The 23426-nt window shown below is 46.4% G+C and overlaps 12 non-coding genes across 12 annotated transcripts; all 12 read right to left on the bottom strand.

Annotated features, from left to right (window-relative positions):
- Positions 1-1288: 1288 nt before the first annotated feature.
- LOC142687098 (U2 spliceosomal RNA) lies at positions 1289-1479 on the bottom strand. The gene has a single exon (XR_012856376.1). It is a non-coding gene; the product is annotated as a U2 spliceosomal RNA (small nuclear RNA).
- A 1292-nt stretch (positions 1480-2771) lies between these two features.
- On the bottom strand, positions 2772-2962 carry LOC142687135 (U2 spliceosomal RNA). The gene has a single exon (XR_012856410.1). It is a non-coding gene; the product is annotated as a U2 spliceosomal RNA (small nuclear RNA).
- A 5948-nt stretch (positions 2963-8910) lies between these two features.
- On the bottom strand, positions 8911-9101 carry LOC142687097 (U2 spliceosomal RNA). The gene has a single exon (XR_012856375.1). It is a non-coding gene; the product is annotated as a U2 spliceosomal RNA (small nuclear RNA).
- A 1284-nt stretch (positions 9102-10385) lies between these two features.
- Positions 10386-10576, bottom strand: LOC142687096 (U2 spliceosomal RNA). Its single transcript, XR_012856374.1, has one exon. It is a non-coding gene; the product is annotated as a U2 spliceosomal RNA (small nuclear RNA).
- A 1280-nt stretch (positions 10577-11856) lies between these two features.
- Positions 11857-12047, bottom strand: LOC142687094 (U2 spliceosomal RNA). Its single transcript, XR_012856373.1, has one exon. It is a non-coding gene; the product is annotated as a U2 spliceosomal RNA (small nuclear RNA).
- Positions 12048-13339: 1292 nt separating this feature from the next.
- Positions 13340-13530, bottom strand: LOC142687093 (U2 spliceosomal RNA). Its single transcript, XR_012856372.1, has one exon. It is a non-coding gene; the product is annotated as a U2 spliceosomal RNA (small nuclear RNA).
- A 1280-nt stretch (positions 13531-14810) lies between these two features.
- Positions 14811-15001, bottom strand: LOC142686861 (U2 spliceosomal RNA). The gene has a single exon (XR_012856161.1). It is a non-coding gene; the product is annotated as a U2 spliceosomal RNA (small nuclear RNA).
- Positions 15002-16297: 1296 nt separating this feature from the next.
- LOC142687092 (U2 spliceosomal RNA) lies at positions 16298-16488 on the bottom strand. The gene has a single exon (XR_012856371.1). It is a non-coding gene; the product is annotated as a U2 spliceosomal RNA (small nuclear RNA).
- A 1285-nt stretch (positions 16489-17773) lies between these two features.
- On the bottom strand, positions 17774-17964 carry LOC142687125 (U2 spliceosomal RNA). The gene has a single exon (XR_012856401.1). It is a non-coding gene; the product is annotated as a U2 spliceosomal RNA (small nuclear RNA).
- A 1300-nt stretch (positions 17965-19264) lies between these two features.
- Positions 19265-19455, bottom strand: LOC142687091 (U2 spliceosomal RNA). The gene has a single exon (XR_012856370.1). It is a non-coding gene; the product is annotated as a U2 spliceosomal RNA (small nuclear RNA).
- A 1292-nt stretch (positions 19456-20747) lies between these two features.
- Positions 20748-20938, bottom strand: LOC142687090 (U2 spliceosomal RNA). Its single transcript, XR_012856369.1, has one exon. It is a non-coding gene; the product is annotated as a U2 spliceosomal RNA (small nuclear RNA).
- Positions 20939-22222: 1284 nt separating this feature from the next.
- Positions 22223-22413, bottom strand: LOC142687089 (U2 spliceosomal RNA). Its single transcript, XR_012856368.1, has one exon. It is a non-coding gene; the product is annotated as a U2 spliceosomal RNA (small nuclear RNA).
- Between the last annotated feature and the right edge of the window lie 1013 nt (positions 22414-23426).

Raw genomic sequence — 23426 nt, 5'->3', positions numbered from 1 at the left:
CCGCGCGTTGCCCGAGCCTGCCCGATACTGCTGTTCAGCCCTTGCAGCGATTCAGCCTACTTCTAGGCAATTCCATGGGGCCCTGCAGGCTCACACACTCACAGCTACACGGGAGGTGAATAAAGGCCGGAGAGGAAGCCAGACAGGATTTGCTTCTTTTGCTTGCACCACAATGCAGTGCTGAAAGAGGAGGAATCTACATAAAAACGCCTTCCTGGCAACGCCCAAATGCCCTGCTGCCATGCAGATAAACACTGGCAGCGGCAGCAAGTGCATGCCCACAGCCACCCCTTGTTCCTTCACACCTTGTATCAGCTGTAATCCAGTCCAGTCCAGTGCTGCCTGCTGAGCAGCACTGACCAACACTGCCTGGGCCCAGGCTTTTATCTCTGAGGCCCCATTATGATGTCAGAAAGCTGGCTCTGGAATCCTGAGGGCTCCACTATGACACGTGCAAAGTTCCGTCTGAACTTTATATAAGACGGTGAGGCTCAGTCAGTCACTCAGTGTTGCCTGAGAGGGCAACACTGCAACAGCCGGCCGCCAGGCTGTCTTTTTTTTGCACAGCTAGTTGCCTCCAGGAGGCCACAAGAGGGAGACAAGGGACTGCAAAATGGAAAATAGGCATCCACCAACTTTACAGACAACTTCTCCTTGCTCCTACAACCTCCATCCTTGCACAGTTTGTTATTCTTCTAGGTAACATAGTAACAAATCCAAATTGCTGCTCTCTTTGTAGGCAAGCAAGGCTTTGTTGCAACTGCAATTCTTACTTCTTCTTGAAATGTAGGGACGACAGTACATTCCATCACATCCATCTAGTGTACACAGGTAGGTCCATTGTGGCGGGCAGGCGAGCGGGCGGGCTGCTTTATTGGCTGTTTGCTGTTCCCCTACTCCACTCCACTATTTGACTGTTGTGCTGCATCAATCAATCAATCAATCAATCAATCAATCAATCAATCAATCAATCAATCAATCAATCAATCAGTGGCTGGCTCAGGTGCAGCTCTTTAACTTACCTAAAAGGGAGGGCGGAGAGAAGACAAGGAAGGTGAATGAGGTGTTCCAATGTGAAATGCCGGAAACACAGAAACACAGACGACACACAACAAGAGGTGGCAATCTATTCATTAATTGCATTTAATCAATGAGCTCATTATCACTCATGCATTGTCCAACAGGTGTTGAAATAATGGGATTAAAAGGGGAGATCCCTTCAGAAAGACAGAAACAATAGCAAAGACAAAAAACACTTTTGGAATCTGCTTTTAGTCAACACATAAGGAAAGGGTGCACCGGTCCTGGAAATACTGCAATACCAGGTCAATGCGTGGAGTGGACAGAGCAAGCTCTATTTCCATCTCCCTGTTCTAAAAATCCATTTAATATATGGTCCCCAGATAGGGGACGTATCAGATATTAAACTGATAAGAACAGATACTACACTTGATCTTAGCCAAAAGGCCGAGAAGCGATAACCCGAACGGGCCGCGCGTTGCCCGAGCCTGCCCGATACTGCTGTTCAGCCCTTGCAGCGATTCAGCCTACTTCTAGGCAATTCCATGGGGCCCTGCAGGCTCACACACTCACAGCTACACGGGAGGTGAATAAAGGCCGGAGAGGAAGCCAGACAGGATTTGCTTCTTTTGCTTGCACCACAATGCAGTGCTGAAAGAGGAGGAATCTACATAAAAATGCCTTCCTGGCAACGCCCAAATGCCCTGCTGCCATGCAGATAAACACTGGCAGCGGCAGCAAGTGCATGCCCACAGCCACCCCTTGTTCCTTCACACCTTGTATCAGCTGTAATCCAGTCCAGTCCAGTGCTGCCTGCTGAGCAGCACTGACCAACACTGCCTGGGCCCAGGCTTTTATCTCTGAGGCCCCATTATGATGTCAGAAAGCTGGCTCTGGAATCCTGAGGGCTCCACTATGACACGTGCAAAGTTCCGTCTGAACTTTATATAAGACGGTGAGGCTCAGTCAGTCACTCAGTGTTGCCTGAGAGGGCAACACTGCAACAGCCGGCCGCCAGGCTGTCTTTTTTTTGCACAGCTAGTTGCCTCCAGGAGGCCACAAGAGGGAGACAAGGGACTGCAAAATGGAAAATAGGCATCCACCAACTTTACAGACAACTTCTCCTTGCTCCTACAACCTCCATCCTTGCACAGTTTGTTATTCTTCTAGGTAACATAGTAACAAATCCAAATTGCTGCTCTCTTTGTAGGCAAGCAAGGCTTTGTTGCAACTGCAATTCTTACTTCTTCTTGAAATGTAGGGACGACAGTACATTCCATCACATCCATCTAGTGTACACAGGTAGGTCCATTGTGGCGGGCAGGCGAGCGGGCGGGCTGCTTTATTGGCTGTTTGCTGTTCCCCTACTCCACTCCACTATTTGACTGTTGTGCTGCATCAATCAATCAATCAATCAATCAATCAATCAATCAATCAATCAATCAATCAATCAGTGGCTGGCTCAGGTGCAGCTCTTTAACTTACCTAAAAGGGAGGGCGGAGAGAAGACAAGGAAGGTGAATGAGGTGTTCCAATGTGAAATGCCGGAAACACAGAAACACAGACGACACACAACAAGAGGTGGCAATCTATTCATTAATTGCATTTAATCAATGAGCTCATTATCACTCATGCATTGTCCAACAGGTGTTGAAATAATGGGATTAAAAGGGGAGATCCCTTCAGAAAGACAGAAACAATAGCAAAGACAAAAAACACTTTTGGAATCTGCTTTTAGTCAACACATAAGGAAAGGGTGCACCGGTCCTGGAAATACTGCAATACCAGGTCAATGCGTGGAGTGGACAGAGCAAGCTCTATTTCCATCTCCCTGTTCTAAAAATCCATTTAATATATGGTCCCCAGATAGGGGACGTATCAGATATTAAACTGATAAGAACAAATACTACACTTGATCTTAGCCAAAAGGCCGAGAAGCGATAACCCGAACGGGCCGCGCGTTGCCCGAGCCTGCCCGATACTGCTGTTCAGCCCTTGCAGCGATTCAGCCTACTTCTAGGCAATTCCATGGGGCCCTGCAGGCTCACACACTCACAGCTACACGGGAGGTGAATAAAGGCCGGAGAGGAAGCCAGACAGGATTTGCTTCTTTTGCTTGCACCACAATGCAGTGCTGAAAGAGGAGGAATCTACATAAAAACGCCTTCCTGGCAACGCCCAAATGCCCTGCTGCCATGCAGATAAACACTGGCAGCGGCAGCAAGTGCATGCCCACAGCCACCCCTTGTTCCTTCACACCTTGTATCAGCTGTAATCCAGTCCAGTCCAGTGCTGCCTGCTGAGCAGCACTGACCAACACTGCCTGGGCCCAGGCTTTTATCTCTGAGGCCCCATTATGATGTCAGAAAGCTGGCTCTGGAATCCTGAGGGCTCCACTATGACACGTGCAAAGTTCCGTCTGAACTTTATATAAGACGGTGAGGCTCAGTCAGTCACTCAGTGTTGCCTGAGAGGGCAACACTGCAACAGCCGGCCGCCAGGCTGTCTTTTTTTTGCACAGCTAGTTGCCTCCAGGAGGCCACAAGAGGGAGACAAGGGACTGCAAAATGGAAAATAGGCATCCACCAACTTTACAGACAACTTCTCCTTGCTCCTACAACCTCCATCCTTGCACAGTTTGTTATTCTTCTAGGTAACATAGTAACAAATCCAAATTGCTGCTCTCTTTGTAGGCAAGCAAGGCTTTGTTGCAACTGCAATTCTTACTTCTTCTTGAAATGTAGGGACGACAGTACATTCCATCACATCCATCTAGTGTACACAGGTAGGTCCATTGTGGCGGGCAGGCGAGCGGGCGGGCTGCTTTATTGGCTGTTTGCTGTTCCCCTACTCCACTCCACTATTTGACTGTTGTGCTGCATCAATCAATCAATCAATCAATCAATCAATCAATCAATCAATCAATCAGTGGCTGGCTCAGGTGCAGCTCTTTAACTTACCTAAAAGGGAGGGCGGAGAGAAGACAAGGAAGGTGAATGAGGTGTTCCAATGTGAAATGCCGGAAACACAGAAACACAGACTACACACAACAAGAGGTGGCAATCTATTCATTAATTGCATTTAAGCCCTTCCCGACATGCGCCGTACATGTACGGCGCTGTCGGGAGGTGCTTCCCGCAAAGCGCCGTACATGTACGGCGCAGGGATTGTGCGGGCTCAGGAGCAGAGCCGGCACCATCACCGCGGGGTGACAGCTGTATTATACAGCTGGCACCCTCCTGTAACTGCCAGGACCGGAGCTACTCTCCGATCCGGCAGATTAACCCCTCAGATGCTGCGCTCAATAGAGCGCAGCATCTGATAGGTTTTCACCCGATCGGCAACCCAGTGATGCAATCGCTGGGTTGCTGTGGCAATCGGACGCCAGAAAATGGCGTCCGAGTCTGCCTTGTACGGGAGCCCATGAGGACCCGCCTTCGGCGTGTCCTCATAGGCTTGCTGTCAGTGAATAACTGACAGCGCTAATACACTGCACTTCGTATATAGTGCAGTGTATTAGAGTAGCGATCGGGGCATCAGGCCCTCATGTCCCCTAGTGGGACAAGTCAGAAAAGTAAAAAAAAGTTAATAAAAATGTGGTAAAACAATAAAAACACACACATTTCAAATAAAAATAAAGCTAAACTGACTTTTTTCCCATAGTAAGACTTTTATTATGGGAAAAACCGTAAAAATTAAAAAAACTATACATAATTGGTATCGCCGCGTCCGTAACGACCCAAACTACAAAACTATTATGTAATTTATTCCGCACGGTGAACGCCATAAAAAAAAAACCATGAAAAACAACGCCAGAATCTTTGTTTTTAGGTCACATCTCCTTCCAAAAAATGCTATAAAAAGTGATCAAAAAGTCACATTTACTCCAAAATAGTACCAATAAAAACGGCAATCCGTCCCGCAAAAAATAATCCCTGACACCGTTTCGTGCACGCAAAAATAAAAAAGTTATGGGTCTTAGAATATGGCGACACAGAAAACAAATGATTTTATAAAAAAAGTGATTTTATTGTGCAAAAGCCGCAATACATAAAAAAAACTATATAAATTTGGTATCGCCGTAATCGTATCGACCCGCAGAATAAAGCCAACATGTAATTTAGGGCGCACTGTGGATGCCGATAAAAAAAACAATAAAAAACGATTCCAGAATTGCTTGTTTTTGGTAATTTCCTTTACCAAAAAATGAAATAAAAAGTGATCAAAAAGTCGTATGTGTTCTAAAATGGTACCAATAAAATCTACAGCCCGTCTCGCAAAAAACAAGCCCGCACACCGCTCAATCAACTGAAAAACAAAAAAGTTACGGCACTAGTAATGCGGTGATGAAAAAACATCTCAATGCGCAGGCCGGAGGGGAACATTCCTGCAGTTTCAGGGCCCTAGTATTTAGGAACTAGGAAAGGGCAGGGACATAGCACATCCGCTGGAAGTGAGGGCGCCCGTATTATACCAGCGCAAAACTTTCCCAGTAATATTTCCCAAACTACGAAGGAGAAAAAGTCCCCTAAAGGTGCAGAGCGTTACAAAGGAGGGATAAGAAAGAAAACCGTTTATCAGTGTGACGCCGGCCTGTGCATGACGGATCGCGTCACATCGTAACACACATCTATGGAGAATTGTATTATTTACCCCATTATTATACCCTCTTATTATGCCCTGATGTACTCCGCACAGATTACATATACCCCTGATATACTCCGCACAGATTACATATACCCCTGATATACTCCGCACAGATTACATATACCCCTGATATACTCCGCACAGATTACATATACCCCTGATATACTCCGCACAGATTACATATACCCCTGATATACTCCGCACAGATTACATATACCCTGATGTACTCCGCACAGATTACATATACCCTGATGGACTCCGCACAGATTACATATACCCTGATGTACTCCGCACAGCTTACATATACCCTGATGTACTCCGCACAGATTACATATGCCACCACATTATAAACTGAAATACCAGCAAAACCCCAAACAGAACTATTACCAAGCAAAATCCATGCTCAAAATGGCGGTCTTTCCCTTCTTAGCCCTACAGCGTGCCCAAACAGCAATTTATGGCCACAAGTAAGGCATTACCATACCCGGGAGAACCCGCTTAACAATTTATGGGGTAAGATTCTCTAGGGGCACAACATCTTGTGCGGTGAATGGGCAGATCAGTGGAAAAATTGAAATTTCTGAAAAACACCTGTGATGTCTAAATTCTCACTACACCCCTTGATAAATGCCTTTAGGGGTGTAGTTTCTAAAACGGGGTCACTTTTGTTTGGTACATCAGGGGTTTTGCAAATGCAACATGGCGTCCGCAAACCATTCCAGCAAAATCTACGCTCCAAAAGATAAATACTGCTCCTTTTCTTCTGAATGCTCCCATATACGTAAATAGCCGATTATAACCACAAATGGGGTGTTACCGTACTCGGGAGAAATTACTTTACAAATGTTGGGGGGCTTTTTCTTCTCTATTCCTTGTAAAAATGAAAAATGTTGATCTAAAACTACATCTTGTTGGAAAAAAAAAATATTTTTCATTTTCATAGCTTAATTCTAATTAATTCAGCAAAAAACCTTTGGGATCAAAATTTTCACTATACCCCTAGATGATTCCTCAGGGGGTGCAGTTTCCCAAATGGAGTCAATTTTGGGGTGTTTCCACTGTACTAGTACTACAGGGGCTCAGCAAATGTGACATGGCGCCCAGACACTATCCAAAATCCAAATGGTGCTAGTTCCATTCTGAGACCTACCGTGTGTCCAAACAGATGTTTGTGACCACATGTGGGGTATTGTTTTACTCGGGAGAAATTTCTTTACTAATTTTATGGTGCTTTTTCTCCTTCAGTCCTTGTGGAAATGAAAAAAAAAATACCTAAACCTACATTTTATTTGAAAAAATGTAGATTTTCATTTTTACGGTCTACTTCCAATAAGTTCTGTAAAACACCTGTGGGGTCAAACTGCTCACTATACTCCTAGATAATTTCCTCATGGGGTGTAGTTTCCAAAATGGGGTCACTTGTTGGGGGTTTCCACTGTTTTGTCCCCTCAGGAGCTTTGCAAATGTGACATGGCCTCCGCAAACCATTCCTGCTAAATTTGAGTTCCAAAAGCCAAATGGCGCTCTTTCCCTTCTCAGCCTCGCCGTGTCTCCAAACAGCCGTTTATTACCACATGTGGGGCATTGTTTTACTCGGGAGAAATTTCTTTACAAATTTTATAGTGCTTTTTCTCCTTCAGTCCTTGTGGAAATGAAAAAAAATTAGCTAAACCTACATTTTATTTGAAAAAAATTTAGATTTTCATTTTCATGGCCTAGTTCCAAAAATTTTTGCAAAAAAACTGGCCGGTCAAAATGCTTGCTACACCCCTAGATAAATTACTCGAGGGGTATAGTTTCCAAAATGGGGTCACTTGTTGGGGGTTTCCACTGTTTTGTCCCCTAGGGGGCTTTGCAAATGCGACATGACCTCCGCAAACCATTCCTGCTAAATTTGAGCTCCAAGAGCCAAATGGCGCTCTTTCCATTCTAAGCCCTGCTGTGTGTCCAAATAACCGTTTATTACCACATGTGGGGTATTGTTTTACTCGGGAGAAATTGCTCTACAAATGTTGTGGTGCTTTTTCTACTTTAGTTCTTTTGGAAATGAAAAAAAATTAGCTAAACCTACATTTTATTTGAAAAAATTTAGATTTTCATTTTCATGGCCAAGTTCCAAAAATTTTTGCAAAAAAACTGGCCGGTCAAAATGCTTGCTACACCCCTAGATAAATTCCTCGAGGGGTGTAGTTTCCCAAATGGGGTCACTTTTGGGGGGTTTCCACTGTTTTAGTTCCACTAGACCTGTTCAAAGCTGACATGGTACCTAAAATATATTCTAATAAAAAGGAGACCCAAAATCCACCAGGTGCTCCTTTGCTTCTGAGGCCGGTGCTTCAGTCCAGTAGCACACTAAAGCCACATGTGGGATATTTCCTAAAACTGCAGAACCTGGGCAATAAATATTGAGTTGCATTTCTTGGGTAAAACATTCTGTGGTACAAAAAAAATGGATTCAAAATGAATTTCTGGAAAAAAATAATGAACTTTGTAAATTTCACCTCTACATTGCCTTAATTCCTGTGCAATGTCTAAAGGGTTAAGAAACTTTCTAAATGCTGTTTTGAATACTTTGAGGGGTGCAGTTTTTAAAATGGGGTCACTTATTGGGGGTTTTTAATATCTAAGGACCTCAAAGCCACTTCACAACTGAACTGGCCCCTGTAAAAATAGCCTTTTGAAATTTTCTTGAAAATGTGAGAAATTGCTGCTAAAGTTCTAAGCCTTGTAACGTCCTAGAAAAATAAAATGATGTTCAAAAAACGATGCCAATCTAAAGTAGACATATGGGGGAAGTTAGTTAGCAACATCTTTGTGTGGTATAACTGCCTGTCTTACAAGCAGATACATTTAAATTGAGAAAAATGCAAATTTTTGCAATTTTTCGCTAAATTTTGGTGTTTTTCACAATTAAATACTGAATGTATGGGGCAAATTTTGCCAGTAACATAAAGTCCAATGTGTCACGAGAAAACAATCTAAGAATCACTTGGATAGGTAAAAGCATTCCGGAGTTATTACCATATAAAGTGAAACATGTCAGATTTGAAAAATGAGGCTCTGTCAGGAAGGTCAAAAGTGGCCAAAGAGGGAAGGGGTTAATCAATGAGCTCATTATCACTCATGCATTGTCCAACAGGTGTTGAAATAATGGGATTAAAAGGGGAGATCCCTTCAGAAAGACAGAAACAATAGCAAAGACAAAAAACACTTTTGGAATCTGCTTTTAGTCAACACATAAGGAAAGGGTGCACCGGTCCTGGAAATACTGCAATACCAGGTCAATGCGTGGAGTGGACAGAGCAAGCTCTATTTCCATCTCCCTGTTCTAAAAATCCATTTAATATATGGTCCCCAGATAGGGGACGTATCAGATATTAAACTGATAAGAACAGATACTACACTTGATCTTAGCCAAAAGGCCGAGAAGCGATAACCCGAACGGGCCGCGCGTTGCCCGAGCCTGCCCGATACTGCTGTTCAGCCCTTGCAGCGATTCAGCCTACTTCTAGGCAATTCCATGGGGTCCTGCAGGCTCACACACTCACAGCTACACGGGAGGTGAATAAAGGCCGGAGAGGAAGCCAGACAGGATTTGCTTCTTTTGCTTGCACCACAATGCAGTGCTGAAAGAGGAGGAATCTACATAAAAACGCCTTCCTGGCAACGCCCAAATGCCCTGCTGCCATGCAGATAAACACTGGCAGCGGCAGCAAGTGCATGCCCACAGCCACCCCTTGTTCCTTCACACCTTGTATCAGCTGTAATCCAGTCCAGTCCAGTGCTGCCTGCTGAGCAGCACTGACCAACACTGCCTGGGCCCAGGCTTTTATCTCTGAGGCCCCATTATGATGTCAGAAAGCTGGCTCTGGAATCCTGAGGGCTCCACTATGACACGTGCAAAGTTCCGTCTGAACTTTATATAAGACGGTGAGGCTCAGTCAGTCACTCAGTGTTGCCTGAGAGGGCAACACTGCAACAGCCGGCCGCCAGGCTGTCTTTTTTTTGCACAGCTAGTTGCCTCCAGGAGGCCACAAGAGGGAGACAAGGGACTGCAAAATGGAAAATAGGCATCCACCAACTTTACAGACAACTTCTCCTTGCTCCTACAACCTCCATCCTTGCACAGTTTGTTATTCTTCTAGGTAACATAGTAACAAATCCAAATTGCTGCTCTCTTTGTAGGCAAGCAAGGCTTTGTTGCAACTGCAATTCTTACTTCTTCTTGAAATGTAGGGACGACAGTACATTCCATCACATCCATCTAGTGTACACAGGTAGGTCCATTGTGGCGGGCAGGCGAGCGGGCGGGCTGCTTTATTGGCTGTTTGCTGTTCCCCTACTCCACTCCACTATTTGACTGTTGTGCTGCATCAATCAATCAATCAATCAATCAATCAATCAATCAATCAATCAATCAGTGGCTGGCTCAGGTGCAGCTCTTTAACTTACCTAAAAGGGAGGGCGGAGAGAAGACAAGGAAGGTGAATGAGGTGTTCCAATGTGAAATGCCGGAAACACAGAAACACAGACGACACACAACAAGAGGTGGCAATCTATTCATTAATTGCATTTAATCAATGAGCTCATTATCACTCATGCATTGTCCAACAGGTGTTGAAATAATGGGATTAAAAGGGGAGATCCCTTCAGAAAGACAGAAACAATAGCAAAGACAAAAAACACTTTTGGAATCTGCTTTTAGTCAACACATAAGGAAAGGGTGCACCGGTCCTGGAAATACTGCAATACCAGGTCAATGCGTGGAGTGGACAGAGCAAGCTCTATTTCCATCTCCCTGTTCTAAAAATCCATTTAATATATGGTCCCCAGATAGGGGACGTATCAGATATTAAACTGATAAGAACAGATACTACACTTGATCTTAGCCAAAAGGCCGAGAAGCGATAACCCGAACGGGCCGCGCGTTGCCCGAGCCTGCCCGATACTGCTGTTCAGCCCTTGCAGCGATTCAGCCTACTTCTAGGCAATTCCATGGGGCCCTGCAGGCTCACACACTCACAGCTACACGGGAGGTGAATAAAGGCCGGAGAGGAAGCCAGACAGGATTTGCTTCTTTTGCTTGCACCACAATGCAGTGCTGAAAGAGGAGGAATCTACATAAAAACGCCTTCCTGGCAACGCCCAAATGCCCTGCTGCCATGCAGATAAACACTGGCAGCGGCAGCAAGTGCATGCCCACAGCCACCCCTTGTTCCTTCACACCTTGTATCAGCTGTAATCCAGTCCAGTCCAGTGCTGCCTGCTGAGCAGCACTGACCAACACTGCCTGGGCCCAGGCTTTTATCTCTGAGGCCCCATTATGATGTCAGAAAGCTGGCTCTGGAATCCTGAGGGCTCCACTATGACACGTGCAAAGTTCCGTCTGAACTTTATATAAGACGGTGAGGCTCAGTCAGTCACTCAGTGTTGCCTGAGAGGGCAACACTGCAACAGCCGGCCGCCAGGCTGTCTTTTTTTTGCACAGCTAGTTGCCTCCAGGAGGCCACAAGAGGGAGACAAGGGACTGCAAAATGGAAAATAGGCATCCACCAACTTTACAGACAACTTCTCCTTGCTCCTACAACCTCCATCCTTGCACAGTTTGTTATTCTTCTAGGTAACATAGTAACAAATCCAAATTGCTGCTCTCTTTGTAGGCAAGCAAGGCTTTGTTGCAACTGCAATTCTTACTTCTTCTTGAAATGTAGGGACGACAGTACATTCCATCACATCCATCTAGTGTACACAGGTAGGTCCATTGTGGCGGGCAGGCGAGCGGGCGGGCTGCTTTATTGGCTGTTTGCTGTTCCCCTACTCCACCTATTTGACTGTTCAATCTCAATCATCAATCAATCAATCAATCAATCAATCAATCAATCAATCAATCAGTGGCTGGCTCAGGTGCAGCTCTTTAACTTACCTAAAAGGGAGGGCGGAGAGAAGACAAGGAAGGTGAATGAGGTGTTCCAATGTGAAATGCCGGAAACACAGAAACACAGACGACACACAACAAGAGGTGGCAATCTATTCATTAATTGCATTTAATCAATGAGCTCATTATCACTCATGCATTGTCCAACAGGTGTTGAAATAATGGGATTAAAAGGGGAGATCCCTTCAGAAAGACAGAAACAATAGCAAAGACAAAAAACACTTTTGGAATCTGCTTTTAGTCAACACATAAGGAAAGGGTGCACCGGTCCTGGAAATACTGCAATACCAGGTCAATGCGTGGAGTGGACAGAGCAAGCTCTATTTCCATCTCCCTGTTCTAAAAATCCATTTAATATATGGTCCCCAGATAGGGGACGTATCAGATATTAAACTGATAAGAACAGATACTACACTTGATCTTAGCCAAAAGGCCGAGAAGCGATAACCCGAACGGGCCGCGCGTTGCCCGAGCCTGCCCGATACTGCTGTTCAGCCCTTGCAGCGATTCAGCCTACTTCTAGGCAATTCCATGGGGCCCTGCAGGCTCACACACTCACAGCTACACGGGAGGTGAATAAAGGCCGGAGAGGAAGCCAGACAGGATTTGCTTCTTTTGCTTGCACCACAATGCAGTGCTGAAAGAGGAGGAATCTACATAAAAACGCCTTCCTGGCAACGCCCAAATGCCCTGCTGCCATGCAGATAAACACTGGCAGCGGCAGCAAGTGCATGCCCACAGCCACCCCTTGTTCCTTCACACCTTGTATCAGCTGTAATCCAGTCCAGTCCAGTGCTGCCTGCTGAGCAGCACTGACCAACACTGCCTGGGCCCAGGCTTTTATCTCTGAGGCCCCATTATGATGTCAGAAAGCTGGCTCTGGAATCCTGAGGGCTCCACTATGACACGTGCAAAGTTCCGTCTGAACTTTATATAAGACGGTGAGGCTCAGTCAGTCACTCAGTGTTGCCTGAGAGGGCAACACTGCAACAGCCGGCCGCCAGGCTGTCTTTTTTTTGCACAGCTAGTTGCCTCCAGGAGGCCACAAGAGGGAGACAAGGGACTGCAAAATGGAAAATAGGCATCCACCAACTTTACAGACAACTTCTCCTTGCTCCTACAACCTCCATCCTTGCACAGTTTGTTATTCTTCTAGGTAACATAGTAACAAATCCAAATTGCTGCTCTCTTTGTAGGCAAGCAAGGCTTTGTTGCAACTGCAATTCTTACTTCTTCTTGAAATGTAGGGACGACAGTACATTCCATCACATCCATCTAGTGTACACAGGTAGGTCCATTGTGGCGGGCAGGCGAGCGGGCGGGCTGCTTTATTGGCTGTTTGCTGTTCCCCTACTCCACTCCACTATTTGACTGTTGTGCTGCATCAATCAATCAATCAATCAATCAATCAATCAATCAATCAATCAATCAATCAATCAGTGGCTGGCTCAGGTGCAGCTCTTTAACTTACCTAAAAGGGAGGGCGGAGAGAAGACAAGGAAGGTGAATGAGGTGTTCCAATGTGAAATGCCGGAAACACAGAAACACAGACGACACACAACAAGAGGTGGCAATCTATTCATTAATTGCATTTAATCAATGAGCTCATTATCACTCATGCATTGTCCAACAGGTGTTGAAATAATGGGATTAAAAGGGGAGATCCCTTCAGAAAGACAGAAACAATAGCAAAGACAAAAAACACTTTTGGAATCTGCTTTTAGTCAACACATAAGGAAAGGGTGCACCGGTCCTGGAAATACTGCAATACCAGGTCAATGCGTGGAGTGGACAGAGCAAGCTCTATTTCCATCTCCCTGTTCTAAAAATCCATTTAATATATGGTCCCCAGATAGGGGACGTATCAGATATTAAACTGATAAGAACAGATACTACACTTGATCTTAGCCAAAAGGCCGAGAAGCGATAACCCGAACGGGCCGCGCGTTGCCCGAGCCTGCCCGATACTGCTGTTCAGCCCTTGCAGCGATTCAGCCTACTTCTAGGCAATTCCATGGGGCCCTGCAGGCTCACACACTCACAGCTACACGGGAGGTGAATAAAGGCCGGAGAGGAAGCCAGACAGGATTTGCTTCTTTTGCTTGCACCACAATGCAGTGCTGAAAGAGGAGGAATCTACATAAAAACGCCTTCCTGGCAACGCCCAAATGCCCTGCTGCCATGCAGATAAACACTGGCAGCGGCAGCAAGTGCATGCCCACAGCCACCCCTTGTTCCTTCACACCTTGTATCAGCTGTAATCCAGTCCAGTCCAGTGCTGCCTGCTGAGCAGCACTGACCAACACTGCCTGGGCCCAGGCTTTTATCTCTGAGGCCCCATTATGATGTCAGAAAGCTGGCTCTGGAATCCTGAGGGCTCCACTATGACACGTGCAAAGTTCCGTCTGAACTTTATATAAGACGGTGAGGCTCAGTCAGTCACTCAGTGTTGCCTGAGAGGGCAACACTGCAACAGCCGGCCGCCAGGCTGTCTTTTTTTTGCACAGCTAGTTGCCTCCAGGAGGCCACAAGAGGGAGACAAGGGACTGCAAAATGGAAAATAGGCATCCACCAACTTTACAGACAACTTCTCCTTGCTCCTACAACCTCCATCCTTGCACAGTTTGTTATTCTTCTAGGTAACATAGTAACAAATCCAAATTGCTGCTCTCTTTGTAGGCAAGCAAGGCTTTGTTGCAACTGCAATTCTTACTTCTTCTTGAAATGTAGGGACGACAGTACATTCCATCACATCCATCTAGTGTACACAGGTAGGTCCATTGTGGCGGGCAGGCGAGCGGGCGGGCTGCTTTATTGGCTGTTTGCTGTTCCCCTACTCCACTCCACTATTTGACTGTTGTGCTGCATCAATCAATCAATCAATCAATCAATCAATCAATCAATCAATCAATCAATCAATCAGTGGCTGGCTCAGGTGCAGCTCTTTAACTTACCTAAAAGGGAGGGCGGAGAGAAGACAAGGAAGGTGAATGAGGTGTTCCAATGTGAAATGCCGGAAACACAGAAACACAGACGACACACAACAAGAGGTGGCAATCTATTCATTAATTGCATTTAATTATCACTCATGCATTGTCCAACAGGTGTTGAAATAATGGGATTAAAAGGGGAGATCCCTTCAGAAAGACAGAAACAATAGCAAAGACAAAAAACACTTTTGGAATCTGCTTTTAGTCAACACATAAGGAAAGGGTGCACCGGTCCTGGAAATACTGCAATACCAGGTCAATGCGTGGAGTGGACAGAGCAAGCTCTATTTCCATCTCCCTGTTCTAAAAATCCATTTAATATATGGTCCCCAGATAGGGGACATATCAGATATTAAACTGATAAGAACAGATACTACACTTGATCTTAGCCAAAAGGCCGAGAAGCGATAACCCGAACGGGCCGCGCGTTGCCCGAGCCTGCCCGATACTGCTGTTCAGCCCTTGCAGCGATTCAGCCTACTTCTAGGCAATTCCATGGGGCCCTGCAGGCTCACACACTCACAGCTACACGGGAGGTGAATAAAGGCCGGAGAGGAAGCCAGACAGGATTTGCTTCTTTTGCTTGCACCACAATGCAGTGCTGAAAGAGGAGGAATCTACATAAAAACGCCTTCCTGGCAACGCCCAAATGCCCTGCTGCCATGCAGATAAACACTGGCAGCGGCAGCAAGTGCATGCCCACAGCCACCCCTTGTTCCTTCACACCTTGTATCAGCTGTAATCCAGTCCAGTCCAGTGCTGCCTGCTGAGCAGCACTGACCAACACTGCCTGGGCCCAGGCTTTTATCTCTGAGGCCCCATTATGATGTCAGAAAGCTGGCTCTGGAATCCTGAGGGCTCCACTATGACACGTGCAAAGTTCCGTCTGAACTTTATATAAGACGGTGAGGCTCAGTCAGTCACTCAGTGTTGCCTGAGAGGGCAACACTGCAACAGCCGGCCGCCAGGCTGTCTTTTTTTTGCACAGCTAGTTGCCTCCAGGAGGCCACAAGAGGGAGACAAGGGACTGCAAAATGGAAAATAGGCATCCACCAACTTTACAGACAACTTCTCCTTGCTCCTACAACCTCCATCCTTGCACAGTTTGTTATTCTTCTAGGTAACATAGTAACAAATCCAAATTGCTGCTCTCTTTGTAGGCAAGCAAGGCTTTGTTGCAACTGCAATTCTTACTTCTTCTTGAAATGTAGGGACGACAGTACATTCCATCACATCCATCTAGTGTACACAGGTAGGTCCATTGTGGCGGGCAGGCGAGCGGGCGGGCTGCTTTATTGGCTGTTTGCTGTTCCCCTACTCCACTCCACTATTTGACTGTTGTGCTGCATCAATCAATCAATCAATCAATCAATCAATCAATCAATCAATCAATCAATCAATCAATCAGTGGCTGGCTCAGGTGCAGCTCTTTAACTTACCTAAAAGGGAGGGCGGAGAGAAGACAAGGAAGGTGAATGAGGTGTTCCAATGTGAAATGCCGGAAACACAGAAACACAGACGACACACAACAAGAGGTGGCAATCTATTCATTAATTGCATTTAATCAATGAGCTCATTATCACTCATGCATTGTCCAACAGGTGTTGAAATAATGGGATTAAAAGGGGAGATCCCTTCAGAAAGACAGAAACAATAGCAAAGACAAAAAACACTTTTGGAATCTGCTTTTAGTCAACACATAAGGAAAGGGTGCACCGGTCCTGGAAATACTGCAATACCAGGTCAATGCGTGGAGTGGACAGAGCAAGCTCTATTTCCATCTCCCTGTTCTAAAAATCCATTTAATATATGGTCCCCAGATAGGGGACGTATCAGATATTAAACTGATAAGAACAGATACTACACTTGATCTTAGCCAAAAGGCCGAGAAGCGATAACCCGAACGGGCCGCGCGTTGCCCGAGCCTGCCCGATACTGCTGTTCAGCCCTTGCAGCGATTCAGCCTACTTCTAGGCAATTCCATGGGGCCCTGCAGGCTCACACACTCACAGCTACACGGGAGGTGAATAAAGGCCGGAGAGGAAGCCAGACAGGATTTGCTTCTTTTGCTTGCACCACAATGCAGTGCTGAAAGAGGAGGAATCTACATAAAAACGCCTTCCTGGCAACGCCCAAATGCCCTGCTGCCATGCAGATAAACACTGGCAGCGGCAGCAAGTGCATGCCCACAGCCACCCCTTGTTCCTTCACACCTTGTATCAGCTGTAATCCAGTCCAGTCCAGTGCTGCCTGCTGAGCAGCACTGACCAACACTGCCTGGGCCCAGGCTTTTATCTCTGAGGCCCCATTATGATGTCAGAAAGCTGGCTCTGGAATCCTGAGGGCTCCACTATGACACGTGCAAAGTTCCGTCTGAACTTTATATAAGACGGTGAGGCTCAGTCAGTCACTCAGTGTTGCCTGAGAGGGCAACACTGCAACAGCCGGCCGCCAGGCTGTCTTTTTTTTGCACAGCTAGTTGCCTCCAGGAGGCCACAAGAGGGAGACAAGGGACTGCAAAATGGAAAATAGGCATCCACCAACTTTACAGACAACTTCTCCTTGCTCCTACAACCTCCATCCTTGCACAGTTTGTTATTCTTCTAGGTAACATAGTAACAAATCCAAATTGCTGCTCTCTTTGTAGGCAAGCAAGGCTTTGTTGCAACTGCAATTCTTACTTCTTCTTGAAATGTAGGGACGACAGTACATTCCATCACATCCATCTAGTGTACACAGGTAGGTCCATTGTGGCGGGCAGGCGAGCGGGCGGGCTGCTTTATTGGCTGTTTGCTGTTCCCCTACTCCACTCCACTATTTGACTGTTGTGCTGCAATCAATCAATCAATCAATCAATCAATCAATCAATCAATCAATCAATCAGTGGCTGGCTCAGGTGCAGCTCTTTAACTTACCTAAAAGGGAGGGCGGAGAGAAGACAAGGAAGGTGAATGAGGTGTTCCAATGTGAAATGCCGGAAACACAGAAACACAGACGACACACAACAAGAGGTGGCAATCTATTCATTAATTGCATTTAATCAATGAGCTCATTATCACTCATGCATTGTCCAACAGGTGTTGAAATAATGGGATTAAAAGGGGAGATCCCTTCAGAAAGACAGAAACAATAGCAAAGACAAAAAACACTTTTGGAATCTGCTTTTAGTCAACACATAAGGAAAGGGTGCACCGGTCCTGGAAATACTGCAATACCAGGTCAATGCGTGGAGTGGACAGAGCAAGCTCTATTTCCATCTCCCTGTTCTAAAAATCCATTTAATATATGGTCCCCAGATAGGGGACGTATCAGATATTAAACTGATAAGAACAGATACTACACTTGATCTTAGCCAAAAGGCTGAGAAGCGATAACCCGAACGGGCCGCGCGTTGCCCGAGCCTGCCCGATACTGCTGTTCAGCCCTTGCAGCGATTCAGCCTACTTCTAGGCAATTCCATGGGGCCCTGCAGGCTCACACACTCACAGCTACACGGGAGGTGAATAAAGGCCGGAGAGGAAGCCAGACAGGATTTGCTTCTTTTGCTTGCACCACAATGCAGTGCTGAAAGAGGAGGAATCTACATAAAAACGCCTTCCTGGCAACGCCCAAATGCCCTGCTGCCATGCAGATAAACACTGGCAGCGGCAGCAAGTGCATGCCCACAGCCACCCCTTGTTCCTTCACACCTTGTATCAGCTGTAATCCAGTCCAGTCCAGTGCTGCCTGCTGAGCAGCACTGACCAACACTGCCTGGGCCCAGGCTTTTATCTCTGAGGCCCCATTATGATGTCAGAAAGCTGGCTCTGGAATCCTGAGGGCTCCACTATGACACGTGCAAAGTTCCGTCTGAACTTTATATAAGACGGTGAGGCTCAGTCAGTCACTCAGTGTTGCCTGAGAGGGCAACACTGCAACAGCCGGCCGCCAGGCTGTCTTTTTTTTGCACAGCTAGTTGCCTCCAGGAGGCCACAAGAGGGAGACAAGGGACTGCAAAATGGAAAATAGGCATCCACCAACTTTACAGACAACTTCTCCTTGCTCCTACAACCTCCATCCTTGCACAGTTTGTTATTCTTCTAGGTAACATAGTAACAAATCCAAATTGCTGCTCTCTTTGTAGGCAAGCAAGGCTTTGTTGCAACTGCAATTCTTACTTCTTCTTGAAATGTAGGGACGACAGTACATTCCATCACATCCATCTAGTGTACACAGGTAGGTCCATTGTGGCGGGCAGGCGAGCGGGCGGGCTGCTTTATTGGCTGTTTGCTGTTCCCCTACTCCACTCCACTATTTGACTGTTGTGCTGCATCAATCAATCAATCAATCAATCAATCAATCAATCAATCAATCAATCAATCAATCAATCAATCAGTGGCTGGCTCAGGTGCAGCTCTTTAACTTACCTAAAAGGGAGGGCGGAGAGAAGACAAGGAAGGTGAATGAGGTGTTCCAATGTGAAATGCCGGAAACACAGAAACACAGACGACACACAACAAGAGGTGGCAATCTATTCATTAATTGCATTTAATCAATGAGCTCATTATCACTCATGCATTGTCCAACAGGTGTTGAAATAATGGGATTAAAAGGGGAGATCCCTTCAGAAAGACAGAAACAATAGCAAAGACAAAAAACACTTTTGGAATCTGCTTTTAGTCAACACATAAGGAAAGGGTGCACCGGTCCTGGAAATACTGCAATACCAGGTCAATGCGTGGAGTGGACAGAGCAAGCTCTATTTCCATCTCCCTGTTCTAAAAATCCATTTAATATATGGTCCCCAGATAGGGGACGTATCAGATATTAAACTGATAAGAACAGATACTACACTTGATCTTAGCCAAAAGGCCGAGAAGCGATAACCCGAACGGGCCGCGCGTTGCCCGAGCCTGCCCGATACTGCTGTTCAGCCCTTGCAGCGATTCAGCCTACTTCTAGGCAATTCCATGGGGCCCTGCAGGCTCACACACTCACAGCTACACGGGAGGTGAATAAAGGCCGGAGAGGAAGCCAGACAGGATTTGCTTCTTTTGCTTGCACCACAATGCAGTGCTGAAAGAGGAGGAATCTACATAAAAACGCCTTCCTGGCAACGCCCAAATGCCCTGCTGCCATGCAGATAAACACTGGCAGCGGCAGCAAGTGCATGCCCACAGCCACCCCTTGTTCCTTCACACCTTGTATCAGCTGTAATCCAGTCCAGTCCAGTGCTGCCTGCTGAGCAGCACTGACCAACACTGCCTGGGCCCAGGCTTTTATCTCTGAGGCCCCATTATGATGTCAGAAAGCTGGCTCTGGAATCCTGAGGGCTCCACTATGACACGTGCAAAGTTCCGTCTGAACTTTATATAAGACGGTGAGGCTCAGTCAGTCACTCAGTGTTGCCTGAGAGGGCAACACTGCAACAGCCGGCCGCCAGGCTGTCTTTTTTTTGCACAGCTAGTTGCCTCCAGGAGGCCACAAGAGGGAGACAAGGGACTGCAAAATGGAAAATAGGCATCCACCAACTTTACAGACAACTTCTCCTTGCTCCTACAACCTCCATCCTTGCACAGTTTGTTATTCTTCTAGGTAACATAGTAACAAATCCAAATTTCTGCTCTCTTTGTAGGCAAGCAAGGCTTTGTTGCAACTGCAATTCTTACTTCTTCTTGAAATGTAGGGACGACAGTACATTCCATCACATCCATCTAGTGTACACAGGTAGGTCCATTGTGGCGGGCAGGCGAGCGGGCGGGCTGCTTTATTGGCTGTTTGCTGTTCCCCTACTCCACTCCACTATTTGACTGTTGTGCTGCATCAATCAATCAATCAATCAATCAATCAATCAATCAATCAATCAATCAATCAATCAGTGGCTGGCTCAGGTGCAGCTCTTTAACTTACCTAAAAGGGAGGGCGGAGAGAAGACAAGGAAGGTGAATGAGGTGTTCCAATGTGAAATGCCGGAAACACAGAAACACAGACGACACACAACAAGAGGTGGCAATCTATTCATTAATTGCATTTAATCAATGAGCTCATTATCACTCATGCATTGTCCAACAGGTGTTGAAATAATGGGATTAAAAGGGGAGATCCCTTCAGAAAGACAGAAACAATAGCAAAGACAAAAAACACTTTTGGAATCTGCTTTTAGTCAACACATAAGGAAAGGGTGCACCGGTCCTGGAAATACTGCAATACCAGGTCAATGCGTGGAGTGGACAGAGCAAGCTCTATTTCCATCTCCCTGTTCTAAAAATCCATTTAATATATGGTCCCCAGATAGGGGACGTATCAGATATTAAACTGATAAGAACAGATACTACACTTGATCTTAGCCAAAAGGCCGAGAAGCGATAACCCGAACGGGCCGCGTGTTGTCCGAGCCTGCCCGATACTGCTGTTCAGCCCTTGCAGCGATTCAGCCTACTTCTAGGCAATTCCATGGGGCCCTGCAGGCTCACACACTCACAGCTACACGGGAGGTGAATAAAGGCCGGAGAGGAAGCCAGACAGGATTTGCTTCTTTTGCTTGCACCACAATGCAGTGCTGAAAGAGGAGGAATCTACATAAAAACGCCTTCCTGGCAACGCCCAAATGCCCTGCTGCCATGCAGATAAACACTGGCAGCGGCAGCAAGTGCATGCCCACAGCCACCCCTTGTTCCTTCACACCTTGTATCAGCTGTAATCCAGTCCAGTCCAGTGCTGCCTGCTGAGCAGCACTGACCAACACTGCCTGGGCCCAGGCTTTTATCTCTGAGGCCCCATTATGATGTCAGAAAGCTGGCTCTGGAATCCTGAGGGCTCCACTATGACACGTGCAAAGTTCCGTCTGAACTTTATATAAGACGGTGAGGCTCAGTCAGTCACTCAGTGTTGCCTGAGAGGGCAACACTGCAACAGCCGACCGCCAGGCTGTCTTTTTTTTGCACAGCTAGTTGCCTCCAGGAGGCCACAAGAGGGAGACAAGGGACTGCAAAATGGAAAATAGGCATCCACCAACTTTACAGACAACTTCTCCTTGCTCCTACAACCTCCATCCTTGCACAGTTTGTTATTCTTCTAGGTAACATAGTAACAAATCCAAATTGCTGCTCTCTTTGTAGGCAAGCAAGGCTTTGTTGCAACTGCAATTCTTACTTCTTCTTGAAATGTAGGGACGACAGTACATTCCATCACATCCATCTAGTGTACACAGGTAGGTCCATTGTGGCGGGCAGGCGAGCGGGCGGGCTGCTTTATTGGCTGTTTGCTGTTCCCCTACTCCACTCCACTATTTGACTGTTGTGCTGCATCAATCAATCAATCAATCAATCAATCAATCAATCAATCAATCAATCAGTGGCTGGCTCAGGTGCAGCTCTTTAACTTACCTAAAAGGGAGGGCGGAGAGAAGACAAGGAAGGTGAATGAGGTGTTCCAATGTGAAATGCCGGAAACACAGAAACACAGACGACACACAACAAGAGGTGGCAATCTATTCATTAATTGCATTTAATCAATGAGCTCATTATCACTCATGCATTGTCCAACAGGTGTTGAAATAATGGGATTAAAAGGGGAGATCCCTTCAGAAAGACAGAAACAATAGCAAAGACAAAAAACACTTTTGGAATCTGCTTTTAGTCAACACATAAGGAAAGGGTGCACCGGTCCTGGAAATACTGCAATACCAGGTCAATGCGTGGAGTGGACAGAGCAAGCTCTATTTCCATCTCCCTGTTCTAAAAATCCATTTAATATATGGTCCCCAGATAGGGGACGTATCAGATATTAAACTGATAAGAACAGATACTACACTTGATCTTAGCCAAAAGGCCGAGAAGCGATAACCCGAACGGGCCGCGCGTTGCCCGAGCCTGCCCGATACTGCTGTTCAGCCCTTGCAGCGATTCAGCCTACTTCTAGGCAATTCCATGGGGCCCTGCAGGCTCACACACTCACAGCTACACGGGAGGTGAATAAAGGCCGGAGAGGAAGCCAGACAGGATTTGCTTCTTTTGCTTGCACCACAATGCAGTGCTGAAAGAGGAGGAATCTACATAAAAACGCCTTCCTGGCAACGCCCAAATGCCCTGCTGCCATGCAGATAAACACTGGCAGCGGCAGCAAGTGCATGCCCACAGCCACCCCTTGTTCCTTCACACCTTGTATCAGCTGTAATCCAGTCCAGTCCAGTGCTGCCTGCTGAGCAGCACTGACCAACACTGCCTGGGCCCAGGCTTTTATCTCTGAGGCCCCATTATGATGTCAGAAAGCTGGCTCTGGAATCCTGAGGGCTCCACTATGACACGTGCAAAGTTCCGTCTGAACTTTATATAAGACGGTGAGGCTCAGTCAGTCACTCAGTGTTGCCTGAGAGGGCAACACTGCAACAGCCGGCCGCCAGGCTGTCTTTTTTTTGCACAGCTAGTTGCCTCCAGGAGGCCACAAGAGGGAGACAAGGGACTGCAAAATGGAAAATAGGCATCCACCAACTTTACAGACAACTTCTCCTTGCTCCTACAACCTCCATCCTTGCACAGTTTGTTATTCTTCTAGGTAACATAGTAACAAATCCAAATTGCTGCTCTCTTTGTAGGCAAGCAAGGCTTTGTTGCAACTGCAATTCTTACTTCTTCTTGAAATGTAGGGACGACAGTACATTCCATCACATCCATCTAGTGTACACAGGTAGGTCCATTGTGGCGGGCAGGCGAGCGGGCGGGCTGCTTTATTGGCTGTTTGCTGTTCCCCTACTCCACTCCACTATTTGACTGTTGTGCTGCATCAATCAATCAATCAATCAATCAATCAATCAATCAATCAATCAATCAATCAATCAATCAATCAGTGGCTGGCTC

Source organism: Rhinoderma darwinii, assembly GCF_050947455.1.
Source record: "Rhinoderma darwinii isolate aRhiDar2 chromosome 5 unlocalized genomic scaffold, aRhiDar2.hap1 SUPER_5_unloc_19, whole genome shotgun sequence".
NCBI classification, from domain to species: domain Eukaryota; kingdom Metazoa; phylum Chordata; class Amphibia; order Anura; family Rhinodermatidae; genus Rhinoderma; species Rhinoderma darwinii.
This window is presented reverse-complemented; position numbering and strand designations above follow the sequence as displayed.